This window comes from Hyperolius riggenbachi, chromosome 3, assembly GCF_040937935.1.
Source record: "Hyperolius riggenbachi isolate aHypRig1 chromosome 3, aHypRig1.pri, whole genome shotgun sequence".
NCBI classification, from domain to species: domain Eukaryota; kingdom Metazoa; phylum Chordata; class Amphibia; order Anura; family Hyperoliidae; genus Hyperolius; species Hyperolius riggenbachi.
This window is the reverse complement of record NC_090648.1, coordinates 306,271,401-306,297,603: the sequence shown is the minus strand read 5'-3', so window position 1 is coordinate 306,297,603 and position 26,203 is coordinate 306,271,401. Positions and strand designations below refer to the sequence as shown.

At 42.3% G+C, this 26,203-nt stretch overlaps 1 protein-coding gene across 2 annotated transcripts in view; it reads right to left on the bottom strand.

The window, feature by feature from the left end:
- Nucleotides 1–25,689, bottom strand: part of OSBPL8 (oxysterol binding protein like 8) — a 289,354-nt gene extending 263,665 nt beyond the window's left edge. For both annotated transcript variants that reach the window (XM_068276646.1, XM_068276647.1), the window contains exons 1-2: nt 25,571–25,689; nt 8,876–8,960 (exon numbers count right to left, since the gene is read on the bottom strand). The gene's annotated coding sequence lies outside the window, so the exon portion shown is untranslated. The remainder of the gene's footprint in view (nt 1–8,875; nt 8,961–25,570) is intronic.
- Nucleotides 25,690–26,203: the final 514 nt, after the last annotated feature.

The window sequence follows — 26,203 nt, the reverse complement described above, 5'->3', positions numbered from 1 at the left end:
GGAGTGTGTGCATGTGCACTACGCCAGACTGGCTCAAGTACCTGGACTCATCCAGGTGGCGGAGGAGGACAGCGAGGGACTGATTAGCCAGAAGGGGGCTGGACGAAGCCCCAGGTATGTATAAAACTTTACATTTCATCTGTCTCAGGTTTACTTTGTTACACAGTAGTACTAAACTCTACATATGCACTCCCACAGAGCTGCAGGGAATCCACTGAGAATGTTGTGCACATTGAACACAGAGGTGTTGTCCATCACCCATAAACCTGGTTCAGATTGTGCATGAAGAAGGTGTAATAGAGGAAGAATCTCCTCCTTCCCCTGCAGAGTACCTGCACATCATTCTTACATGCACCCACAGTTACATTGCCTAGGGCCTGACAGATGTTCTTTGTTCGGGTCTGTACCTTTTACAAGTACTCTTACCAAGGACTAGTTTTAGTCTATGACTAAAGGGAAAAATATGGCAGTCTCCATATCCTTCTCACTTCAGTTGTCTTTTAAAATTCCTAAGTGTTGGCAGTTAAGAGACGAATTTCATGTTACATACTTTCAATCAACAAGATTGTAATATGCTAATTAGAGGAGTCGGAGTCGAGGAGTTGGAGTCGGAGGAATCCTAAACTGAGGAGTCGGAGTCGGTGGATTTTTGTACCGACTCCACAGCCCTGCTCAAATCTCACATTAAAGGCAACAACCTTATTAGGACACTATCCAACTGAGCCTTGTAAAAGTAGGAGAAGACTAGAGCAGTTTCTGCTGAAGTAAGAATAGCTATTGATTATAATAGATCTATATATAAAATCGGACGTGTGTGTGTGTGTGTGTGTGTGTGTGTGTGTGTGTGCGTGTCAAACACTTCGACCGATTTCAATGAAACTTGGTATATAGATAGATTACTACCTGGGGAGATGTGTTCTGGGGGTCTCACGCCCCCCCCCCCCCCCAACTGGGGCGGAACTGCAACCGCCAACCAGATTTCACCCATTGACGTCAATGGGAACATTTAGAAGGCTGCCATTCTCAAATTAATAAAGCCAAAGTTCCCAAACTTGAACCAGTTGGTCACTTGGTGACTAGGGTTAAAAATTCAAGGCAAGTGGGCGGAGTATAAAACAGCCAGATTTCAACCATTCATTTTAAATGGGGAAATGTAAACTGCATGTGTTCTTAAACTGTAAATCGCAGGGTTTTCAAACTTGGCACAGTTGGTCACTGGGTGAGTGGAATTAATATTCAGGAAAAGTGGGTGGAGCCTACAACAGCCAATCCAAATTCACCTACTGATTTTCAGGGGGAATATATAAATCACTGCCATTCTTACACTGTTAAAGAGACTCTAACGAAAATGTCATCCTGTTTTCTACCATCCTACAAGTCCCTAAACCTATTCTAATGTGCTCTGGCTTACTGAAGCACTTTGTACTATCACCGTCTCTGTAATAAATCAATGTGTCTTTCCCCTGTCGGACTTGCAGCCCTGTGTCTGGAAGGCTGCCAACTAACTCTTCAGTGTGATCTGCTATGCACGCCCCCCCCTCCAGGCCCCTCTATGCACACTCCCGTGTGTGTGTTATTTACATAAGCCAGCAGCGTCTCTGCTCTCTGATATCAGTGAGAGAAGAGAGCTGGAGAAAAATCCTCCTCTGTTAGGCTGTGAAAGGAGCTGGGCTGACACATGCTGTGGAATTACAGACACGGGCAGAGCTGTCTGCAGGAAGAAACAATCAGCCTCACAGCCTGTCGCTCTTCAGTGCATTTGAGCTGCTGGGGACAGAAGGTAAACACACAAATGGTCTCTTGAGATTCAAAAGGAATGCTGTTGACAGCCTGCTTGTGTATGGATGTATTTTCTATGTGTGGACATACTGTACATCAACCTACTTCCTGTTTTGGTGGCCATTTTGTTTGTTTATAAACAAACTTTTTAAAACTGTTTTTGACTACTTTTAATGCGGCGGGGAGCGGCGAAATTGTGACAGAGGGGAATAGGAGATGTCCCCTAACGCACGGTATGTTTACTTTTGTGCGATTTTAACAATACATATTCTTTTTAATGGCAAAGACCTCAAACCGGCTACAATCGATCATTGGATGACTGGGGTTAAAATTCACAAAAATGGAGCAGAGCCACAAACAGCCAATCAGATTTGTTTGATTGATAAACTGCTTCCATTCTCATTTTATTGATGCAAGGACCCCAAAGCGCACAAAGTTCATCATTGAGTGAGCATCAATGTCTTGGCTTCGGCAGCACAAAACAGGTGGGCCTGGAGAGGAGGGGCTGATAAACACAGGCTGGGCAAGTGAGTGTGTCCCGCGGGCCACCAGTTGGACAGCACTGGTATAAAGGGTACAAGCACACCCAACCATCAGCCAGCTCTCAGATCTACTGAAGCTTATTTTGTTAAAAATGTTTATGGTTAGGAATGCAAACACTTTGCTTCCTGTTCTATTGATCAAGAAAAATCACAGACTGTGGGTTTTAAACTCTAGGAATATTGCACAATTAAAGAAGGTGGTCAGTCAGTATTCAGTGTGCATATGACGCTTTAGCCTACCAGTAACTCCAAACTTAAAGCTAAACCTGACCTGAACAATCAGACATGAAGCACTAACTTTCGGTAAAAAAAAAAATATTGTCATGCGCAGGGGGCACATGGCTAATTTAATAAGGTGGCAATGCCAGGGGAGTAGCATGCGTTATGCAATTAGCACAACTTGCGTTACCTGGGTAATGTGTGCATTGCTATGGTAATGTGTAACAAAAGTTGTACAACTTCCCTAGCATTAATAATTAGTACCAGTAAAACTGCTATAGGCTGCCAATGCATGACAAATGTATCTAAAGTTGGTGCATGGCAAACGTGTGTAAAATGTCCCACAGGACTTTACGTATGGCAAACAAGGCAAATGCTACATCAGTGAATTAGTATGCACATGTTCACCATTAACATTATACTGATGTTCGTATAGCAGCACATTCATATTGTAGGGGACACACTTTAGTGACCTTCAGGTTGCAGTAGTTATGGGTGTATTCAAATCACAGAGAGACAGAGGGATGTTGGAAACAAAACCGTCAATTCAGAGTTACACAGAGACTGCAGGTTGTTTTCTTCTTGTAGGATAACATTTTACTGACAGGCGATCCATATCAGCAACACACGTTCCATACTCTATTTTGCCGTTCAATGGTATGTACGTTGTGTTTTCAAGGGTAGAAAGCCACAGGTTGGGAGTCTGAACAATGCTTAGGATCAGCCATACTATTCCAGGGAAAAAAAACACATATATAAGTAGATAAATAATTGATCTACTTACATAACACATGTATTGTACTGTCCACGTTTTGATTTCAGTGAATGTTATATAGTAAATGACGAGTTTTCTGTTCCTGGTGGGGGCCATCTCTTTTGCCCACAGTAAAGGCTAACTCGTGATGTCATTTCTGCCCTTTACTTTTTTTCTTGTCTCCTCCAATCGCTGAGTCACCTCGGCCTTGCTTGTAAACACAAGTGGTTAGGGGATCAGGTTTCAGATAAGCAGCAAGCAGGGAAATAAAGGGAAGAGGAGGAATATATTATAGATAAAAAGAACCCCCAGCATGCAATTCTTTGGCACCGACTACTAAAGAGCCAGTGCTCCTAAGGTATATGATAACTCCAAATCATAACAGCAGAAAACGTTTTGAAAGTTTTGAATGCAGGATTAGCATCTTTATCACTTAATACACTCAGACCAGATGCTGTTTAAATTTGATTTTCAGGGTGACGATACCGCTTTAAGGTGTCATCCGTATTCAAAACATTCTGCTTTATTTTATGGATGACACGGTACAATGCTCTACTAGTACTTTAATTTGCTACCATTAGTCTTCACCTCTATGCTCCCAACAAGTAGATAAGCATATTGTGAGCAACAAAAGTCAAAGTGCTCAAATCATTGCAAAATTAGTCCAAGACTACAAATATTCATGCAGGAAATTGGATATCACAGTGCCAGTCATTGTGCAGCATCTTTAAACAAGTTTGGGGACACATACGTCCACTGGACTCTTGGCCATGCCACATCTAACTTGCCTATGCAGCTTAAGACCCTAATTCCATTAACTATCGCCTGGGTTTAATTTCAGGGGGCAGGGGGGGGGGGGGAGTTATACCTACAACATAACTTATTAGAAGCTAGCAAGTGAAAAAAAGGTTTAAAATCCAACTCAACTTATTTTGGGACAACTTCATTTTTTTTTTTTACTTTTGTGGGGTTAAATATATTTCACTGATGTGTGAAAACATTGCCAGCGGAAAAACTTCAGGAGAAAATGTCATTTAATAAAAGAAAAAAAAACTAGACTAGATTAAACTATAGACTGTATCATACTGGAAAAAGTAGATTAAAACTTTAAAGATGACCATAGGTTTTAAAGCATCAGTTAATACAGAATCGTATTCTGATTTTGTTGACTGAAACCATAAATAGGAACTAGTCTTGAGGTATTTCTGCTGCCAACACGACTGTCACTGACTGTAGGTTTCCAAACAAGAGTTACTACAACACAGTTTATAAAAATGATAAACAGTACTTATGACTGGCTTGAACCAAGGGGAGTGTGTGTTAATGGTAAGGCATATTCCAGATCGTGGAGCACAGCTGTGCCTGGCACTGCATTTATCATGCACTCTCCAAATCCTGAGTTACATGCTTTGTTTACCTCTGTTCACCCTATGCTGCTGTATGAAGGAACAGAGCTGAAAAGCAAACAGCAAAGGCAATGCAAATATAAACCAATCAGTACTTTGATTCATTCCTTACTGATGTAGTACACTGACAATACTTGGTACTATCAAGAGGGGAAAATACACACGTTTGTATGAATTTTTACAATGAAGTTTACATAGTTAAAAGACCAAGACACTTCTATTATATTCTATAAATTATTAACTGCAAAAAGACTTAGCAGAAGCATAGGGGCTGTCTTCTTAACATACTTTTCAATGCCAGTCGCCTGTCAACTTTCTCCGCAACCCTGGAACAAGCATGCAACAAGTGGAATCAGAAAAAAAACATCAGCTGCATACGGTTTCTGGATCAGTAGCAAAAACCTTTAAAAGTCACAATATCGGTACAACTCCTTATGTGGGGGCGTATAGAGCAGTGTGCGCTCCGATAGTGTATTGTGGTCTAGAGCAGATGCATTTTCTGCGCGAAAAGCACCCACTGTCCATAAAAATTGTGCAGGTCGGATGTTTGCATTGCGCACCCCGCCCCAACCCCCCCCCCCCCCCCCCCCATTGTGGACTGACTAGTGTAAAAAGGATCGTATTAATACAGGGCTGTGGAGTCGGTCCAAAAATCCACCGACTCTGACTCCGACTCCTCAGTTTAGGATTCCACCGACTCCGACTCCACGACTCCGACTCCTCTAATTTGCATATTACAATTTTGTTGATTAAAAGTATGTAACATGAAATTCGTCTCTTAACTGCCAACGCTTAGGAATTTTACAAGACAACTGAAGTGAGAAGGATATGTAGACTACTATATTTATTCCTTTTAGACTAAAACTAGTCCTTGGTAAGAGTACTTGTAAAAGGTACAAACCGGAACAAAGAACATCTATCAGGCCCTAGGCAATGTAAGTGTGGGTACATGTAAGAATGATGTGCAGGTACTCTGCAGGGGAAGAAGGAGATTGTAAACAGACAACACCTCTGTGTTCAATGTGCACAGCATTCTCAGTGGATTCCCTGCAGCTCTGTGGGGAGTGCATATGTAGAGTATAGTACTACTGTGTAACAAAGTAAACCTGAGACAGATTAAATTAAAGTTTTATACATACCTGGGGCTTCCTCCAGCCGCCTTCAGGATAATCAGTCCCTCGTTGTCCTCCTCCACCACCTGGATCTTCTGCTATGAGTCCAGGTACTTGAGCCAGTCAGGCGTAGTGCGCATGCACACACTCCGCCACCAGGAGCATACTACACCTGTGCAGCACTATTGCGCAGGTGCAGAATGTTCCTGGCTGTGGGAGCGGCATGCGGCTGGACAGCGCTGACTGGCTGAATTACCAGGACTCATAGCAGAAGATCCGGGTGGTGGAGGACAGCGAGGGACTGATTAGCCTGAAGGGGGCTGGAGGAAGACCCAGGTATGTATAAAACTTTACTTTTCATCCGTCTCAGTTACCCTTTAATTTGTAGTCACCAAACCAAATTTTAAGAACATATCAAATTATTTGATTTCATCAGCAAAGGGAGTGCATACATTTGCATAAATCAGCATCAATGCAGAATTATTTCCACCTCATTGACCATCTCTATTAGTGACACGGCTACACATCAGGCTTTATACTTACAGCATAGATGTTATTTAGTATATATAAGAGATTCCTGTGTACACATCATATATACAGTCACAATCAGATATGTATATCTGACCTTAAAAATACGGGGACTGCTTTATTGAAGCAGCACAAGTAACTAATTTTGATTGGTTTATTTCATTTTTGTGGACTAAGCACAGCTATTACTGTATTTATACTGTATATATACATTACTTTTAATCACTATTATCTGAGAAATAGAACATTTTATCATATCTTCTATTTTAATTACAGTTACAAATTCATTAGGAGTCGGAGTCGGTGCATTTTTTCCCGACTCCGACTCCAGGCACCCAAAATTGCCCGACTCCACGACTCCGACTCCACGACTCCGACTCCACGACTCCACAGCCCTGTATTAATAACATACGGTGTGTTTGACTGTCAGCTTTTGTGATCCACCGTGATTCAGCAGAACTGACAAAAAGTGTTTTGTTTCCTTTGCAGTGTGAACAGAGCTTTAGCATATTCTTCCACTTCTAACCCAATGATAGTCTGTTATTAAAAGGCCCAGTTATTTTTCCAGAAACCTAATCTCCTTCCCTACCCTAATCGCCACCCCAATGCCTAACTGTAGCCACCTCCTATCCCATCGTGAACCCTCTTCTAATGCCTAACCCTAAATTCCTAATTCTAGTCTTCTACTCTACCCTGCCCCATTGTATTGCCGAACACTATCCCACCTAACATTACCCTGGCCTCTAATGCTGAATCCACACGGTGCGTTCGCGCACTCGATTTCCCGCTCGATTCGTTTATTTCCAACCTGTCCGATTTGGATTTCGATGGATCGTTAGGTCGATTCGCATGCAAAGTTTGCCGAATCAACCTAACGATCCATCGAAATCCAAATCGGACATGTTAGAAATAAACGAATCGACAGGAAATCGAGTGCGCGAACGCACCGTGTGGATCCAGCATAACTCTAATCAATACTCTTGTGAGTCTTCAACCCTGGTACTGAATACATACATTAGGAGATTATGGCAGAACAGCTATTAGAAGCACCAGAATAGCTTGGCTATGAATTAGCAGAGTGTAGGCACCCTAATGATAAACTGCAGCTTATAGCCACTTGCTCACATGCAAGTCATACAACTGGCTCAAATAGATGCTGTTGAAATCTATGGCTGCACCAAAAGGCATGGTGAAGAAATGAACTGTTTAGCAGCACAATAACCAAAACCTTTTCATGCTTGTGTACATTTTTGTAAATGTACTTGTTTGGCAAATCACATCCATTCACACTGCTCACTGTGTTGAATTACTTTTGCACTCGCAGTGCATTTTTTTCGAACTCACTGCATGGTACATTTTTCAGGAAAACTCATTATATAAATACAAAATAATAGTAATAATTTGTTTAAAGGTTATTCATAGGAACAGGAATGCAATGAAATATAATGCATACTGACGCAAGAAGACCATGTTTCTAAGCAAGGTACTTTTCACATTTCTCTCACTTCCTGTTTCCTTCAATGCGAAAAACTGTAGAATTTTCTGGACATATAAAACGGCAAACTGCAATTAAGTTTTGTTTCAAGCATGTCAAGTAAACCATGTAGTTGGGAAAAAAAAAAAAAACATAATTTACTATAGGTTACCTTTAAACTCATCTGGTCACCATGCATGTGACGGTTTAAACCTGACATGGTGTAGATTTCTCTAGATAAAAAAAAACCCTTGAAAGCATAACATCCTCCATTCATATTGTGCACAGTTTTTCAGTATCTTTCTGCCTAAGAAAGAACATTAGAGCTAATGGCCCATGTAAATCATTAGGCTGGTACACATCTGCATGAAATTGCTCGCCGTTTCACAAAGAAAAGAACGGTTAACAATTGGTTTTTTTTATATCATGTAACATCGTTTAACGCAAGTCAGTTAAACCATGTTTAGTGTTGTGCGGCGATTGCAACCATCACAATGGATCCCATCTCGGATTATCGTTCCGATTCCCATAGACTCCTCTGCTAATTACCGTGATAGTTTTTAAAGTCTCATTCTCGCCTGTCTCTCGTTCGCAAGGTACACGGTTGTAGAAGATGGATCGGTGATTGGCTCGTTTGTTGCATCGTCTGTTGCTGTGGATTCCTGATCCACCTTTAGGTGAGTACTTTACCCTGTGTTCTCATCAAGGAAAATTTTTCTTTGCAGGAAGTGGGAAGGCCATAAGAAAAAAAGGTTTTGCAAAATGGTGAAAACTTAACAGCTGTATTAAGTTTTCATGCTGACCATCATTTCCACTGTCATACACCAACAAAGATCACACAAGTATACAAGGTCATGGAGATAATAAAAAGATGTGAGAGGAAAAAGAAACTCCAGTAACGATTTAGCAAAAACTCTGGAAGCTGTAACCTAAAGCTAAAAGGGATTTGACAGGAACTGACCTTTAACGCAAACAGGACAAATGTTTGATTATGTTTGAGGCGTAACTGTCCTAAAGTCAGAAACAAACTGCAACAATTCTCATAGAAATGAGACACTTACTTGGCAAGTCTTCTGCGTGAAATAGATGGGAGTCTGGGAAAGAGGGCTTCCCTTTTGGCATGTCATGAGTCACACATTCCTGTACCTGCAACACAAAAATAGTGAATCTCTGTCAGCCACTGCATTGTCCATTTTCATTTCAGAAGCTACATTAGCAATTTCCTCAGAGGCACAACCGCTTCATATTAACAGTACATGCACACACACTGGCATGGCTCCAGCAAGATGTCTTCCCTGCTTATCTCAGTAACACAGTATTGCCTCTCATTTCACTTCTTCCCAGCAGCAGATGATAGATAGTGTGTTTCATGTGACAGATTGTTTACACAATGTAAAAGGGAGGATACATATATTCATTCTGCCAATATTTCACATGGCATAAAAGTTATAAATACATTTTATTTTCAATAATACAGACGACTACTTCACACCTTGTACATAATCATTGCATCTGGCTACATTGTACAGCCCAAAGCATGCCACCATAGTGCAACTTCAGATATAATGTATTGGAGTTTCATGCTTCATAAAAACATTATGCAATCAGTATTGTGAAACAGCACAATACATACGTACATGCATGCACACACAACTTAAAGGGAAACCAAAGTGAGAGGGTATGGAGGCTGCCATATTTATTTCCTTTTAAATACAATGCCTGGCTGTCCTGCTATTCTCCTGCTTCTAATACTTTTAGCCATAACCCCGAACAAGCATAGAGATCAGAGGTTTCCTCACAAAAAAGATTAGCTGCATGCTTGTTTCAGGTGTGCGATAGACAGTACTGATGCCTGAAAGACCAGCAGGAATGCCATGCAACTGGTATTGTTTAAGGTGGACCTGAACTCTGAACTTACTCTCTGCTCTTAAGGATAAGCAACAGCATAACCATAATTAAAGAAAACATTTCTTTGTTACAGCTTACACAACTCCTGCAATAAATCTTCAGTGTGTCTGCTTCCTGCTTTCATGGAAGCAGACAAAGGGTTAACATCCTGTGTTTACATATTAGCTGTGTCTGCCGAGGACTGCCAAATTTCTGAGCTTACACTAGTAATTAGTTGAAGATTGGGGGGAGGGGGGTAATTAAAGCTCTTCTCTCTGAACACAAACAAGGTGCATTTCTCTATGTTCCTTGCGTCTGTGCAAGAGTTCAGGTCCATTTTAAAAAAGAATAAATAAATAAATATGGCAGCCTCCATATCACTCTTGCTTCAGGTTCCCTTTAACACATAAATATCACATGCATTTATTAATTTCCCTCAGATAAAAATGTGAACTGCCAGAATAGCTTTTCATGTGCATTATTTTCAATCTACTAATAGTGAATGTTAAATGTCTTAAATAAAGACTCTAGTGATTTAGATGCACCTTACTACTCTGTAGAATAGGGCACTACTGAGCATCAAAAGCAGCCCCAGTTATTCCTCACACCATATTACACACTGCTCTTCAACAATGTGTAGGCCAAACAGTGGGCACCTACAGTAGTGATGAGTGCAGTCAAGTACAGGGCTGTGGAGTCGGAGTAATTTTTGGGTATCTGGAGTCGGAGTCGGATGAAAATGCACCGACTCCTAATGAATTTAAACTGTAATTAAGATAGAAAATATGATAAATTGTTCAATTTTTCAGATAATAGTCATCAATAATTTATATATACAGTAATAGCTGTGCTTAGTCCACAAAAATGAAATAAACCAATCAAAAAATAGTTACTCGTGCTGCTTCAATAAAGCAGTCCGAGTATTTTTAAAGTCAGATATACATATCGGATTGTCAGGAATCAGGAATTCTTTATTTCGCCAAGCATGACTGGGTCATGCCCAGAATTGGGTTTGGCACAGTACATATAGCTCAGAATAGACAGCGATAGGTAGCATAGAACAGCAGAACAGAAGTTGCATTACACTTATACACAGAGGTCAAGCATTAACATTCACATTATATTGCACTAACATTTGCATTACATGCAAGAGCAGCAGTTATACAGCACCCATAACAGGTCAAAAGACAAGAATGGCCTATCAGTTATTGTGTGAAGATGGGAGTATGAGGAGGGAATTTAGGAGGTTGACGGCCGCGGGAAAGAAAGAGTTACTGTGTCTGGAAGTCCTTGTGGAGATGGCCCGTAGCCTCCATCCCAGTGGGAGCTGACAGAAGTAGCGGTGGCCCGGGTGAGTGGAATCGTTGGCGATCCTTAACGCCCTCGATCTCAGCCTTCTCTTGTGTAGGAGGTCAAGATGGGGAAGAGGTCTCCCAATCACCCTCTCCACTGCCCTGATGACCCTCTGAAGTGTGAGCCTGTCGCTGGCGCCGGTGTACCAGACCAGGATGGAGGAGCAGAGGATCGATTCAATGGTGGCGGAGTATATACCGTATATTCCGGCGTATAACACGACTGGGCGACCCCCCAACTTTTCCAGTTAAAATATAGAGTTTGGGATATACTCGTATAAGACTACCCCTCTTCCAACGCACACTAAATAATTAATACATGATATACTGGTGCTATGTATGAACAGATACTGGTGCTGTACTGTATGTGGTACCCAGTATATAACAGTATACAGGCGATTGACTGCTTGGATTGGTCAACTTTCCCTCTCCCTAAGCAGATTGGTCAGCTCTCCCTGTCTCTCTGTTTATCAGAGCGGTACGGAAGAATAGATTGCGCTGTGCCTTTAAAACACGCCTCTTTTACCCTTCTGGCGCACCCTTGTATCCTATTTATCTCCTTCTCTGCCTCTCAGATCTTGCAAATGTGCACCTGCACTGCTTCACTACAGTTCTCAGCAGCGAGATCTGAGAGGCTGTCACAGGATAGGGTGTATCACCCGGCGTATAAGACGACCCCCAACTTTTCTGATGATTTTCTAGGGTTAAAAAGTAGTCTTATACGCAGGAATATACAGTATATACTAAATACTATCTAAATAACATCTATGCTGTAAGAATAAAGCCTGATGTGTAGCTGTGTCACTAATAGAGATGGTCAATGAGATGGAAATAATTCTGCGTTAATGCTGGTTTATGCAAATGTACGCACTCCCTTTGCTCATGAAATCAAATCATTTGATATGTTAAAATTTGGTTTGGGGACTACAAATTAATGGGTACTTGAGACAGATGAAAAGAAAAAAGTTTTATACATACCTGAGGCTTCCTCCAGCCCCATTCAGGCGGGCTAATCCAGTCGTTGTCCTCCTCCGCCACCTGGATCTTCTGCTATGAGCCCCGGTAATTCAGCTAGTCTGCGCAGTCCAGCCACGTGCCGCTCCCACAGCCAGAAACATTTTCGCAGGTGCACTACGCACCCAGCGGCGGAGTTTGTGCATGCGCACTACACCCGACTGGCTCGAGTACCTGGACCCATAGCAGAAGATCCAGGTGGCGGAGGAGGACAGCGAGGGACTGAAGGGGGGTGGAGGAAGCCCCATGTATGTATAAAACTTTACATTTCATCTGTCTCAGGTTTACTTTGTTACACAGTAGTACTATACTCTACATATGCACTCTCCACAGAGCTGCAGGGAATCCACTGAGAAGGTCGTGCACATTGAACACAGAGGTGTTGTCTATCACCCATAAACCTGGTTCAGATTGTGCATGAAGAATGTGTAATGGAGGAAGAATCCCCTCATTCCCCTGCAGAATACCTGCACATCACTCTTACATCTACCCACAGTTATATTGCCTAGGGCCTGATAGATGTTCTTTGTTCCTGTCTTCTACAAGTACTCTTACTAAGGACTAGTTTTAGTCTATGACTAAAAGTATTAGAGGCAGAAGATCAGCCGGCTAGCCAGGTAACTGGTATTGTTTAAAAGGGAATAAATATGGCAGCCTCCATATCCCTCTCACTTCAGTTGTATTTTAAAATTCCTAAGTGTTGGCAGTTAAGAGATGCATTTCGTAGGAATCCTAACCTGAGGAGTCTGAGTCAGTGGATGTTTGTACCAACTCCACAGCCCTGGTCAAGTAACAGGTATTGTTTTTTTTTACTGTTTGGGAGACTTGTTGAGCTTTAACGTAGTGCCATAATAGAGAGTTGACTGACCACAGTGCTTTGTATGTCTCTAGATATATAGCGTCACAATACAAGTGCTGATGGTAAAGTAATGAGATTGAAATTTTTATTCTGAATCTGATGACTACAGGCTTGGAAAAAAAAATCCAAGTCGTTTTCTTCACACTGGATGCATTGTTATTTCAAAGATGTTTCAAAGAAAACATTTCATCAATGTTTGCCCTGCGGCCATGGTGGTTTTCCTTTCATCAACTGAGGAGAAAAGAGTTTTTTTTCAGCTTTGGGAGTGTCCAGAAATCGCACAGCACTAAATTCAGGCAACAGTACACTGAGGGTTCTGAAGAGAAGACCCACTACATTTAGTCAGTGCTGCTAATACACAGCAACTCTTGCAGCTAGGCATTGTCAAAAATACATAAGCTAACCTGGGCCCAAATTCACCAAACTGCATGAAAAAAAGCAACTGCATACAAAAACACAAAACACAGAGAAATGTTAAGGCCGGGTTCACACTTGCATTAGAGTGGCAAACGGATCAGTGAAAACTGATCTGATCACCGGTCGATCAGATCCGTCTTCACTGCGTTGCCACTCCGTTTCCGTTCTGCTGCTTTTGCTCCGTTTCCCCACATCCCCCCCAGAACCCCACCCTTAAAGTGGATTTTTCTATTTATAAAGGTCTGTTTCTTCACTAGTGTGAAGAAACGTTCCATTTTCTCATTGTCCCCAATGCAGTGCTTCACCATCCGTTTCGCTGGGCCCAGTGGTCTGGAAAATTGCTGCAGGGAGGAAACCTGCGGTCCGTTAAGCGGATCGTGCGTAACAGATCTGTTTGAACGGACGCATGTGAACAATAAGAATGAAACATTGAGTTGTATTGGGTATTACTTAGATCATCCTTACAACATGTTTACTAATGTTGCATAGATAATAGGTGCAGCGTCACATAATATGGTCTAGTACTTGCTTTGGCGTAATTTAAAACATTCTAACAATACTACGTCGTATCTATATTCAAGTCATAGTCCTTCACTATTTGTAAAAAGCAATATCCCTAGACAGTAGTGGAGAAAGGTATACTAACCTATATTAGCTTGTAAAAGCAGATAGAGCAAGGAATAATCCTACTCATTTAGATAATGGTCCAGACCATGACCCAGAACACTGTTTACACATACAAAGTCGAGTGCTGTTGGAGTGAGCTTACTATGGAAATCATGGCCGGATTTCTGTGTAAACAGTAGTGAAGATATTTATTGTTTACTACGGTAGTATTCAAATTTTGTTAGTTCCCACAAAAGCTGTATGAAAACTGTAGAAATATCTACACAAACAATATACATATACGCTCCATACAATTTAACATACAGACAACATGCTTAGCTGTAACTGTCCATTTTAGGCCTATGACCCACTAGAGCACTCTTGAACGTTTTTTTTTTAAAGCAGAAGGATTAGCCATACTATGCCAGGGGGAAAAAAAAACACATATATAGGTAGATAAATACTTGATCTACTTACATAACACATGTATTGTACTGTTCACGTTTTGATTTCAGTGAATGTTATATAGTAAATGAAGAGAATTCTGTTCCTGGTGGGGGCCATGTCTTTTGCCCACAGTTTAGGCTAAATCCTGATGTCATTTCTGCCCTTTACTTTGTTTTTCTTTTCTCATCCAATCGCTGAGTCGCCTCAGTCTTGCTTGTAAACACAAGTGAGCAGGGGATCGTGTTTCAAATAAGCAGCTAGGCAGGGAAATAAATGGAAGAGGAGGAATAGATTATAGATAAAAAGAACCTCCAGCATGCAACTGTTTGGCACTGACTACTAAAGGACCAGTACTCCTTAAAGGGGCACTACAGCGAAAAACTGTAAAATTTAAAATATGTGCAAACATATACAAATAAGAAGTACTTTTTTTCCAGAGTAAGATGGGCCATAAATTACTTTTCTCCTATAATGCTGTCACTTACAGTAGGCAGTAGAACTGACAGAAGTGACAGGTTTTGGACTAGTCCATCTCTTCATAGGGGATTCTCAGCAAGGCTTTTATTCTTCATAAAGATATTCTCTTAAAAGGATTGAGGCTAGATTCACAGTGGAACGTTGCGTTTTGATGCCACGTTAAAGTCGCACCGCAAACTTACAACGCAACGCGCCCAAAAAGTGGCAACGCAGCGTTACCGTTACACACAGCAGATACAGTAAAAAATACAGGCAATGAAAAGTATGCTTCCAAGTCATTACTGAGCATGTGCAAACAGTCTAACGCAGCTAATAACGCGTATAACGCACTGCATGCAGTACTTTTACTTAACGTGCAGCATTAGACACTAATGCAACGTGTGCACTGTGAACAGGTCATTGATTTTTCATTGCAGTGAGTTATTTTGCGTTAAATGCTGTTTTAACGTGCGACTTTAACGTCCCACTGTGAACTTAGCCTCAAACAATGATGTTGGACTAGCTTCCCTGCTCGCTACACAGTTTTTTGGCAGTTGGACAGAGCAACTGCCACTCACTAAGTGCTTTTGAAAAGAAATATATCCCTGAGAATCCCCTATAAAGAGATGGACTAGTCCAAAACCAGTAAGTGACAGCAACATAGGAGAAAAGTAATTTATGGCTCATTTTACTCTGGAAAAAATGTACTTCTTATTTGTACATGTTTGCGCATATTTTACATTTTCATTTTTTCATTGTAGTGCCCCTTTAAGTATGTGATAACTCCAAATCATAACAGCAGAAAAAGTTTTGATAGTTTTGCATGCAGGATTAGCATCTTTATCACTCAGGCCAGTTGCTGAGTGCTTGGGCTCAATACAATACCTAAATTGCAAAAATAAATAAATAAAAAAAATCAAATAAAAAACAAACACGTCAAATTGCTTACGCGCACTAAGGCTTCTTGCACACAGGGACGTTACAGGCGCACGTTAGTGCAGCCTGTAACGCTCCCCCAACGCACAGCAATGTAACACAAGTGGGCTGTTCACACTGCCCACGCTGCGTTACATTGTAATGCAGCAAAGTGCTGCATGCTGTGCATTCTACGCGGCTAAGCCGCGTTAAACTGTTTGCACATGCTCAGTCATGTTGGGGAGGAGGGGAGAGCGGCCGGGCACATGGCTAATTAATATTCACTGCACTCAGTGACGTGCAGTGTTTACATCCTGGAGCGGCCGCTCTGTGCGGTGATTGGCCGGGCGGGACCACGTGGTGCCGCATGCGTCCAAGAGTACGCATCACGGCATCACGGACGCCAGAGTGAGCTGAACAACGCGGCTTACTCCGACGTTCACACCAGAGAGCACCAGGCGTTGCGTTAGGGGCACGGTATGTGCCCTATAGCGTTCCCTAAATGCAACGTCCTGGTGTGTAACTAGCCTTAAACAAAAACGCTAGCAATTGAGAGAGCACTTTCCTATTTGTAGTGGGTCCCTGGCCTTAGGAAGATTTGATCCTTTTGATGAAGTCTGCTGAAAATCTTTTGCTTCGCAGAAAGGTGATCAATACCTTCCAATCAATTTTGAGACTGGCAGATCAAAAATGCAATAAAATATTTAATCAAATGTCGGCGAACAGATCATTTAGTACTGCCTTGAGCGGTTGTAAACCATGCAAACTAAAGATTTCAATCAGTTTAGCATTCAAATGTGATCAAACTCAAACCTCTGAGCAGCCTTTCATCAACTGAATGGTGTCTTGCCAGTTCTAGTCCGTGCAGTCCCATTACACGGCAGGCAGACACACAAGTATGATAATTAATTGAAGTCCAAGTAAAGCCAAAATTTGAAGTAACAAAATGGTAAATCAAGTAATTTGCTATATCTAGTGGGTATTCATCCTGCTGCATCCGAGCTCTGCTTTCTAAACCTGCTGCTCCTGGAGAACAGGAAGTGAAAAGACTCAAGCCTAGGTGTGAAGCTTGCAACTTCCTCCAAGACAGGAGGGACATTGGGCAGGAACACCAGAAGCAGGCTTGGAGGAAACAAGTCATACTGAAAGACCATTCACATAAAAACACAGAAATCTACTTTAGCTAGGACTTGACAGAAATTACAGTACACCTTGCCTTAATACAAAGTTTTAAGGACACATAGATATATAGCTCACAGTTAGTGTAAAAAACAAAACAAAAAAAAACAACTATACAGAAATTACTAGCGGATAGATACAGGATCTACCTAAAGGTACGGATGGCACAACAGAGCGTGTAAGGAGGAAAACAACATGCTCAAGGGTTGCGGTTATGTAAACTAGCACTTTTCCAAATCTTAAGATAAGCCTGGGGGTAAAGGGGGGGGGGGGTGCAACTTTTATGCATGCTTAATTCACAGCCAAGGCCAACAAGAATGGCTCAGAATCCGAGATGAAAAACTAACAAGTAACTTGTCTATATATATTATCGAAAGTTTAGATAGTTTACACAGCATATCTAGCTGCAAACAGCTTCAAAAGTTTATGATTATTTATTCCTGTGATACAATGAGGGCAGCCATGTTGTTTGTCACATTGTCACAGGCTGAGGGCTAGGGATGCTATCAGCTTGCCTCTCCTCCTCCCTCCGCCTCTGAAATCTCTGGCTAGTAACCGCCTCCTCCTTCTGCCCAGACAGCTCCCGTAAGCCCTTGCTACAGTGCCAAGGCACTGTGAAAAGCTGTGGGCGAGGCTTGTTTAGTTTATAGGGAATTAGAGCATTAAAACAAAACAAGTATTTGGCTGGAGGAAATCCCTATAAACTATATGTAAAGAACACTATTATGCAATGAGTAAAAGTATATCTCGGATCCACTTTAAAGGAAGCCTGAACCGAAAGTAGTAAGATACTCACTAAAGAAGAAGGAAGGAAGGCTCTGGAACCAATAGAGATTCCCCAGTCTTCTCTGTCTGACCCCTCAATCCACCACTGGAACCCTCGTTGGGGTCACGGATAAGAATGTCAGAATATGTCTTCAGAACTCTTCGGAAGCCTTCATAAGTACTCGCACTTCAAGTACTTCTGAAGATGAGCAGAGCCATACTGTGCACATGCGAGTGCTTCCGAGCCTTCCAAGGAGTTCCGAAGGTGCAAAATGTGATCGCAGGACAGCGCTGGAACAAGGGGACGGAGAGAGTACCAGGAAGGATCTATGGAATCCAGGTCTTTCCTCTTCTTGAGTATCTAAGTTATTTTTTTTTTCATCCCAATTCAGGTTTGCTTTAAGAAAGCACAGGATTTAGCCAGGTTTATGTGCATTGTGCACACGCTGCATCAAGATAGCAGCAACCAATGTAGGCAAAGAACAGATGCAAAAATAATCTATGGGGGAAAAAAGCAACAGCAGAAACATGCCACGGTGAGCTTGTTCATTACTTCAAAAAGCAGAGAGAGAGAGTGTCACAGCTACTGAAAAATGGAATAAAGGACAGACTTGCTCTAACACCACTGCTAAAAAGGGAGCCACCAGCAAATGTACCCAAAAGCAACTACATTTCCCTACAACTGAAGAATAAACAGCCCACCAAGACCACTACAGCCAACAATGGTAGTGTTGCCAACAATGGTAGTGTACTAGATTCTAGACACCAGTGTTCTCCCCAGGCTCTTTTAGCCGGGTGCTTAACCCAGCTAGTTTTGGTGAGCAACCAGCTGTCATCGGGTCACCTCCTCCTTTGACACAAGTAGAGTTGTCCAGAAAAGCGCCAGCCTTCCATTCTCTCATCTCACCCAGCTATTTTTTCATGCCACTTGGCTGGAAAAAATGTCTGGGGAGAACACTGGATATTATGAATACCAATCAAGAAACATACGTCCAGTTTGGCCACATCAAGACTTCTCTGATGCAAAGTAAATATTTGGATTGTTCCCACTGGAAAAGTCTGTTGAATGTAATTGGGTATAAGGTTAAGTGCTTATTCACATTGGAATGTTGCCTTGTAATGCGACGTTAAAGTCGCAATGCAGCATTACAACGTAACGAAAAAAAAAAAAAAAAAAAGTGGTAATGCACATTATTACTGCGTTACCATCGCATACAAGTACGTACAGTAAAGCATACAAGCAATGAAAGGAATTCTTTCCTGTACCTGCTAACGTGTGCGTTTAGAGATAACACGCTGCAGCAGTCAGTTACCATAGCGCAACACGTTACAATTTGACGCTAACGTTGGACTGTGAACGTCCCATAGGATTATCATTGCAGTCTGGTAAGCTGCGTTACAAGACTTTATAACTATGCAACATCCCACTGTGAATGTAGCCTAAAGGGTTGCATAAGTTTGTAAAGAAAATATCATTTTTACCAGCCATCCATATTTGTTATTAGATTGCCAGATATGCTTAGCCCAAGTTCAATAACTCCATGAACACTGCAATATTTAGCTTACATACAGGAATACTGATATGTATGAAAATGACAAGATGCAGCACAAAGTGGAAAGTCACCTGTACATACTATACAATTATATAACATTACCTGTATGAATGCAATGCTAATATTATTGATTTATAAGGCACAATATATTTGTAACGTTGTACAAAGAAACAAAAATTGGGAACATAATAATACAGACAATAGTGAACAACAAATATAGACACTGGTACAAATTACAGAATTGGTGATAACAGTGACAGATGTAGCACAATGAATAAACTGTATAACAAATTTCAAGGTACAAAAAGGATGAGAGAGCCCCGCCCTTGCAAGCTTAAAATGTAAAGGTATAATGGGTGGGGGCATTAGCTGGGGTAGTATTCAATATGTATACCTAGAGGCAGGGTTCTTTTAGGTTATCTAGTAATGGGTACAACTCAGCCAGAAGTCGAAGGGGAAAGACTTAAGGTAGAGCATAAGCTTGTCGGTAAACGTGGGTTTTTAGGGAGCGAGATTTCAAAGGTTAGAGATGTGTTATGGAAGGGGATTCTAGAGGAGAGGTGAAGCATGTAAATTCCATAGCATAACGGCAGCCTTGTTACATAGTTCTTCTAGCAGTCTAATGCTGGGGATACACGGTACGTTTCTGTACCATGTATCGAGCCGCTGATGCTCCCAGCTGATAATTTCCAACCTGTCCGATACCCGCGCGGATCGATTCCACACTCGATCGTCGCGGGCGGACAATAGCAGGGAATCAAGCAGAAGATAAGGAAGCGCCCACGGGGACGAGCGGGAATCGCTCCGGGCGGCCGCGGGGACGAGCGGGAATCGCTCCGGGGGGACGCAGCGGGAGTCGATCCGGTGGCTAATCGAGCCGCCGGATCGCTCCGTGTATTCACAGAATAATGCTGGGGATACACAGTACGTTTCTGTACCGTGTATCGAGCCGCTGATGCTCCCAGCTGATAATTTCCAACCTGTCCGATACCCGCGCGGACCAATTTCGCGCTCGATCCCCGTGGGCGGACAATAGCGGGGATTAGAGCAGAAGATAAGGAAGCGCCCACGGGGATGAGCGGGAATCGATCCGGGCAGTCGCGGCGGGAGTCGATCCGGCTGCTAATCGCCGGATCGCTCCGTGTATTCACAGCATTAGGCCTGGTACACACCATGCAAATTTTACTTCAGATCTTACTTCCTACTTCAAGAAAATTGAACATTTTTAGTCTACTGATCTGCAGCAACCGATCCCAAGCTCAAAATCAATCTCTTTCTCCATCAGAAGCAGCTCTGACATGCTGAAAAATAATGACTGAAATACTGAATATCATTCCATGTCTATGTTCTCTTGCTTCATTTTCAATCGATATCCAATCGGAAAAATTACTGGAAATCTGATACGAATTTAAAAAGAAAAAGAGAAAAAAAAAACCAGATAGCTTCTATATACCGGTATACCATCAATTCAATTAAATAGCTAATTCTCAAAGATTTATTGTGTTGTTCTCAAAGATTTATTACATTTCCTATGCATATTTACCATCATCAAAAAATAGTCAACAGTGCATTCAGCTATTGTCTACTGTAAAGTAGCTATTTCATGCCGCTATAGGCAATGTATCATTTGTCGTTTATTATTACACAAACAGATTATTTTTCCCCAGTGGAGAAACAGATTGGAACTTAGGTAACAGGATACATTAGGCTACTACAGAGAAGGAAAGGATTATTGTTTTATTATTTGCTTAGTCACTGAAACAATAAGTAGCTCCATAAAACACTTCTGGGAACAATTTAATCAAACGCAGATAAGAAGCACTGTTTGTTCTACAGGTTTACATACTGTGTACATATCACAGCTCTGTGCTGCTAAATGGAGATTAAGCACAATTCTATGTAAGATGAACTCAGCCTCTTCCACACAGGTACCAGTACTGCAGCCCAGCATGGATCAGGGCTCTGTCCCTTTAGCGACAGTTTGGGGCCATGTGCTGTACAGACAATGCATTGCATGCCTAGAGGCTAGCAACATGTCTTGCTACGGAGGGTAGAAGGAGAGACAATCCGCATGACTGTGCAGCTTCCAGTGGGCAGGGTGAGGAGGAGAGCGATGCATTCAGGGTCAGTTAGACATGTTGAATTTTTAGGCGACTTTGGGTATCACGTGTACAAGCATTCGATTCTCGTACAAGAAAGTCCTTATTAGATGTATCGGCCAAATGTAATCCAGCTTGTATACATTGTTTAACATGCACCTTTAGGGCCCGTTTCCTATGCAGCCAAATTGGAGCAGTTTTCTGAGTGCAAATACGGATGCAGAAACGCAGTCTATAGAATCGCGTGAGAGAGAAGTAGAATTGCAGTTTTCTGGTATACATAAAACGTTTTATATATACCTGGGGCTTCTCTCCAGCCCCATACGCACGGATATCTCCCACGCCACCGTCCTCAGCCTTTCTGCAGCTCCGATACCGGGTCCCCGCACCTTCGTCAGTCAGGCCAGTCTGCACAGGAGAAATGCGTCCTCTATGTATCCCTCCAGCGGCTGCTGGAGAGATATGCAAACAATGCACTTCTCTTACGTCAGACTGGCTCCGATCATGCGGGGGCAGTGTTGGGACGATCCGTGCGTATGGGGCTGGAGGAAGCCCCAGGTATGTATAAAACGTGTTATGTATACAAGCTCTGGTACACTTTTAAAAACTCGACTATGTCTTTTAGTCGAAGCAGCCAATTTCATTGCACTACTGCACCGATCATTTGGGCGCCGCCATAGGCCGTAAGGGGGATTACGACTATAGCGGCGATCAGAGACTAATTTGGGCATCGAAAATTTGGGCACTCGGTATCCACATTCTCTTCAAATGATAAATACATATAATTTTACGTTCTGTATATAAACAAATATGGGGGTAATCCATAAAACATTACTTTTTTTTTACTGTACCGCTTAAGCTAGGCTCACAGTGGGAAGTGAAGGGGTGGGGGTGTCTTGACACCCTAAAAAAAAGAAAAAAGGTTCAGAGGCTCCCTTTGCTGGACTGCTTTTTTCATTTGGCACTGTTATTGGCCTGATGAAGCAGGCTCAGACCCACGAAACACTTTGCCTGTGCTAAATAAAAACCCTTTGTTTACACAAAGATCTCGATACTGACGTAAGCCACCTCATTTTCTCAATTGTATCTGTTTTTAATAGTTTTATTAACACCAGGGCACCTCTTTCCCATAACGGTCTTCACAATGGGACGTTGCGGAGCTGCATTACGAAGTCTTACAATGCAGTTTACCGCACTGCAATGATGTTCACAGTGCGACGTTAGCATTGCATTGTAACATGTAGCATTATGGTAATGCACTGCTGCAGTGTGTTACGTCTAAACGCACACATTACCAGATACAGAGAAGCATACTTTCGTTGCCTATATGCTTCACTGTACCTACTGTATGCTACAGTAACGCAGCATTAATGTGCCGTACCACCTTTTTTTTCGATACGTTGTAATGCTATGTTGCGACTTTAACGTTACATCACAACGCAACATCCTACTGTGATTTAAAGAGACTCTGAAGCGAGGATAAATATTAACTTGTATTTCGGTCAATGACTATAACAGCTGCTAAACCGCTGCTATCCCGCGGCAAAACGAGGGGTTTATAGCCCCCAAATCCCCCTGCAAAATACACAACTTTTTTAGTCTTTCAGCTGTAGCTCTGCCTCCATGCACATCAATCGCCGCGCGGATCTCCACCTCTCCCCAGCCCCTCTCTGTGAAGGAAGATTGAGAGGGGCGGGGAGAGGTGGCGATCAGCCGGGATTGACGCGCTGAGAGGCAGAGCTACAGCCATTAGCTCTGCCTCATTGAGGAAGCGCTCCCCGGGCACCACAGAGGGGATTTGGGGAGTATAGACCCCTCATTTTGCTGCGTGATAGCGGCGGTTTAGCAGCTGTTATAGTCATTGACCGGAATACAAGTTAATATTTATCCTCGCTTCAGAGTCTCTTTAAGGAAACATCATTCAAAATTTACTTCCCCACGATATACTTACCGGGGTCTTCCTCCAGCCCCTTGCACCCGACATGTCTCATTCTGCATCTCAGCTCACAGCCGCCAGCCCAGGGTCTGTGCCGTGTGCAGAGGCTGACCTCCTCTACTGCGCCTACGTGAGCGCCTCTGTCAATCAAGTCCACGTTGTCCACAGTGTACAGTGCAAACGCAGTAGTTCTCCACCTGCACTGTACGCTGTGGACAATGTGGACTTGATTGACAGCGGCACTCACGCAGACACAGTAAGGACAACCAAGGTTGACCTCTGCACCTCCAGGGTCCCCGGACCAGCGGCTGCTAGCGGAAATGCAGCGTAGGACATGTCGGCTGCAAGGGGCTGGAGAAAGCCCCCGGTAAATATATTGTGGGGAAGTAAATTTTGCCTGATGTTTCCTTTAAAGCCCAGTGTTCTTCCCAGGCTCTTTTATCCAGGTGCTCCGCCCGCCTAGTTTTGATGAGCACCCGGCTGTCATCGGCTCACCTCCTCTTATGCTATAAGCAGAGTTGTGCACAGAAGCTACGGCCCTGCATTCTCTTATATTACTTTTTCATGCCACCCAGCTGGAAACAAATTTTGGGGAGAACACTGAGGCTCATACACACGCTCAACCAAACTGCCAGATTGTCGTCTGGCTTAAGTCTGTTGGACAACAATCAAGTGTGTGTACGTGTACAAACGACAAGACGAATGACTGATAACAGGCAGTTTGGCCAATCTAACTGTCAGATCTACTCACACGACTGTTGGTGTGATATTGTGCAGTTGATGCATGTGCACAGGTCGTTTGAACGACTTGTACTTGTTTTGCATGTGTAGTCCGTCATTCCACTTGTGTGCACAGTATGTAAATGAATTGGTCGTTTAGCCGTCTAGACGTGTGGACATACAGGTCGTGCGGTTCGGCCAGTTGGTCGTGTTTATGTTGTGCACTTGTCACACACAGTCAACCGTGTGTAGTATAGTTAGATGACAGGATGTTAGTCTACTTTAGGGGACCCAGCAGGAAACCGCATAGGGAAATTAAACTAATGTGATTCTGTGGACTGCCCCCTCTTGAACTGCTGGTTTCCAATAGGTTGTAGTAAACTTCACCGACACTCACTATCTGTCCAATCACAACGCTTTGTGCTGTAAGAGGGTATGGCGATTAGAGAACTGTTCCCTATGAGGATTACTGCTGGGTCCTCTAAAGTAGACTAACATCCTGTCATCTAACTATACTACACAGTACTAATTCGCCTTACTTTGACAATTTCCATATACAAACCTACAATTCCCATCCTCTCACCCGCACAACAGGAATGTAGCAAAATGAGCTTTTAGGAAGTACAAAAATTGCACATTTCTTAAAAAATTGCAAGAACATAATTGCTAAGTGATCTAGGCAGTACAAACTAAGCCTAAAGGGCAGGTTATCTTTAATGAAACTACTAAAAGACAGGAGCCATCAGCAGCTGTAACTAGGCTAACCAAAAGGCACATTGACTTCTATAACTATGACTAATGAACAACCAACAACACTACAAGCAGGGGCTCCACCAATAATATTGGGCCAGCTAATAGACATTTTGCATTAAGCTACATGAATTAAATTCAGATAGATCCACATCAGGATTTTTCGAATGCAACGTAAACAACTAGAACCTTCTCACTGGGGTAAGGTGCTGAATTTGAATGAAAAAGACCACTACATTACCAACCATCTAGGTTTGTTGTTGGACTGCAAGATATATATATATATATATATATATATATATATATATATATATATATATATATATATATATATATATATATATATATATATATACAGGGATAATGAGTTGAATTATAAGTGACAAGATATAGCTGGATGTCATAAAATATCATCTATATATAATGCATAAACACACAACATTGCATGAATGCAATAGTAATATCTATGGTACAGCAGCAATGGTTGTAGCAGACTACCACTATAAAATACCTTTATACAAATAAAGAATCTGTATACTTCTCAAATATGTATTACATTCTCTCTCTCTCTCTCTTTACCATCATCAACAGGGCATAATTTAACTTTAAAGCAGCTATTAGCTATTGCATCTACAGGCAATGTATCTGTAATCATTGACCATTACACAGGCAGATCCTCCTGTCACTGGAGGAACAGATTGGAAGTTAGGTAACAGCATACATTAACAATGAGGAAAAGAAGCGCCCATGATCGTGCTGCACTTTCATCAGGATTAGATACACTGCACAATATGCACTTACAGGCACGTCCGCAGCGAAGGCACATGAACCGACCAACAGCCCGGGCTCCCTGTGGCCAACAGCAGCACTCTGCACATACACCACTTTGCTCCGATGGGTTCCTGGATGCGGGACGCCGTGCACCAACGGAGGGGGTGACGTCACTACGCGTTCCGGAGAACGCCCCCCTCGTCAGGCCACCGCCCCCTCCGTGCTAAGCGGCCGCTGCGAGGAATACAGTACAGCTCAATGCAGGCCATTCTGAACGGAGAAAGGATACTGCCACCTAGTGGCACTAAGAAAAAATACATCTCAAAATTAAAAATAGAAACTTTGACAGTTGTAACAAAATATGTTGCTACTGAAAACGTGTTTGATTGGCTCCAAACTTTATTCCCATGTTTAAATTGATATATTTCTAATATTAAAATGTTAATATGGAGAAAAAATTGTTATGATAGAAAATACCAGTGTGGTTTTAATTTTAAAATTACATTCTTTGCTTATGCATTTTTAGTTGGCTTGGGGTGTGATAGGAGCATGATTAGAGGTGTCTTAAAGAGAACCTGAACTGAAAATTAAAAGTCAAAATAAACATAAACACCTCATACTTACCTCCTGTGTAGTCTATTCACCAATCTCTTTCTCCTCTCC